Consider the following 2,671-nt stretch of genomic DNA (forward strand, 5'->3'; position numbering starts at 1 on the left):
GATCCTCTCCTGATCCTGGCTGGATCCTCTCCTGATCCTGCCCCGATCCGCCCTGGATCCTCTCCTGATCCTGGCTGGATCCTCTCCTGATCCTGCCCTGATCCTGCCCTGATCCTCTCCTGATCCTGCCCTGGATCCTCTCCTGATCCTGGCTGGATCCTCTCCTGATCCTGCCCCGATCCTGCCCTGATCCTCTCCTGATCCTGTCCTGGATCCTCTCCTGATCCTCTCCTGATCCTGCCCTGATCCTATCCTGATCCTGCCCTGGATCCTGCCCTGATCCTATCCTGATTCTGGCTGGATCCTCTCCTGCTCCTCTCCTGATCCTCTCCTGATCCTGCCCTGATCCTTTCCTGATCCTTTCCTGATCCTGCCCTGATCCTGCCCTGATCCTGCCCTGATCCTGCCCTGATCCTCTCCTGATCCTCTCCTGATCCTGCCCTGATCCTGCCCTGGATCTTCTCCTGATCCTTTCCTGATCCTCTCCTGATCCTCTCCTGATCCTCTCCTGATCCTCTCCTGATCCTGTCCGGTTCCTCCCGGGAGCCCCCGCGGGTACCAGGATGGCGGGGCGGGGGTCGCGGGGCACCGGGGGTCCCGCAGCCCAGCCCCGGAGCCCGGGGGGCTCGGCGGATCCCACCGGGGGGATCCCGGCCCCGCTGCTCCCCGCCGCCCCCTCCAGCTGCTCGGCAGGGAGGAAGAGGAGGAGGAGGAAGGAAATCACCCCCATCCCCCCCCCGCCATCTGCCGAGCCTCCTGTGCATAAATTAACGCCGCTAATGAGGCCGGAGCCGGCGGAAGGACGCGGAGCTCCCGGCACACGGCGGCGCCTTCCCAAGTTGTTTTCCCAAAAAAAAAAAACTTCCCCGCCGGTACCGGGAGCAGCGGGCCAGATGGAGCCGGGGGGCTGCAGCCCCCTCCCCAAAATCTCCTGGGTTCCCGCAGCGCCCCGGGCCGGTCCCGGGATCCCGGGGGTCCCACGGCGGCGGCGGGAGCGGGGTCAGCCCCGGAGGAGGCGGCAGAGCCGAGGGGACACCCCGAAACCGGGGCGGCTCCTGGGGGGTCCCGGTACCACCGAGGGTCTCTCCGGGACTGGGAGGAGGAGGGGGGTCCCGGTACCGGTACCGGGATGAGGATTGGGGGCTCCCGGTACCGGGATGGGATTTGGGGGCTCCCGGTACCGGTACCGGGATGGGGTTTGGGGGCTCCCGGTACCGGGATGGGATTTGGGGGCTCCCGGTACCGGTACCGGGATGATTCTGGGAGAGCTCCCACCCCCGGTACCGGTACCGGGATGGCGCCGGCTGAGCTCCCACCCCCGGTACCGGTACCGGGATGGTTCTGGGTGAGCTCCCACCCCCGGTACCGGGATGATTCTGGGTGAGCTCCCACCCCCGGTACCGGTACCGGGATGGCTCTGGCTGAGCTCCCACCCCCGGTACCGGTACCGGGATGGCGCCGGGTGAATTCCCACCCCCGGTACCGGTACCGGGATGGTTCTGGGTGAGCTCCCACCCCCGGTACCGGTACCGGCTGAGCTCTCACCCCCGGTACCGGTACCGGGATGGTTCTGGGTGAGCTCCCACCCCCGGTACCGGTACCGGGATGGTTCTGGGTGAGCTCCTACCCCCGGTACCGGTACCGGGATGGCTCTGGCTGAGCTCCCACCCCCGGTACCGGTACCGGCTGAGCTGTCACCCCCGGTACCGGGATGGCGCTGGGGGGTCCCGGGGGTCCCGCCGCCCTCACCTACCGCTTGCCGGTGCCGTGGAGGGAGGAGGGCCAGGACATGCGGGCGCTGCGCAGCCCGGGCCGGTCCCCGGTGTCCACGGCATCCGCCCGCTCCATGGGCCGGGGCCGGTGCCGGTCGGTGTCGGAGAAGCCGCGGTGGCGGATGCGGATCGGGGTGCGGGGCTGCCGCCAGAGGTGCTGCGGGGGGCGCAGGGGGCCCGGGCCCTCCCGGGGCACCGGCAGCGACAGCGACAGGCTCTTCCTGGAGCCCGGCACCGGCTCCATCATCGCCGGCACCGGGGGGAACCGGGCACCCGGAATGCTGCCGGTACCGGGGCCGCAGCCGCCCGCTAACGGTGACGGTACCGGAGCGGGTCCCGGAGCCCCCCCACCCCCCCGGTGCCGGTTCCGGGGTCCCTCCTCAGCGATCCGCGGTACCGGCAGCGGCTCCTCCCGGTGCCGGGCTCCGCATGGCTCCGCGCAACCGGTAGGAAAGACCCGGGGGAAAAAAACCTCCCGGTGCCTCCGCCGGTGCCGCCGCCGGTGCCGCCTCCGCGCCCGGCTCGGCGCCTCCCCCCGCCCCGGGACCTCCCCCGCCCCCCGAACGGCTCCGCCCCGGGACCCCGCGGACCCCCCCACGCAGAGTGACGGCGGCGCGGCCCCCTCCCCCCGTTAACCGGGGATCCCTCCCCCGGTGATCCCGGATCTTCCCCCTCGCGGGGGGATTCCCCCCGCACAGACAGCTCCGCACGGCGGGGACGCCCCCAGACCCCGCTGTGTGGGGATCCCCCCCTCTCGGGGTACCCCCGAGCTACGCTGCCCCCCACCCAATTAAAGGATCCCCCCCCAATTAAAGGATCCCTCTCCCAATTAAAGGATCCCTCCCCCCATTAAAGGATCCCCCCCCCAATTAAAGGATCGGAGGAAGAGAAAGATGAGG

The sequence above is a fragment of the Onychostruthus taczanowskii genome, unplaced genomic scaffold (assembly GCF_017590055.1).
Source record: "Onychostruthus taczanowskii isolate IOZ18803 unplaced genomic scaffold, ASM1759005v1 scaffold526, whole genome shotgun sequence".
NCBI lineage: Eukaryota > Metazoa > Chordata > Aves > Passeriformes > Passeridae > Onychostruthus > Onychostruthus taczanowskii.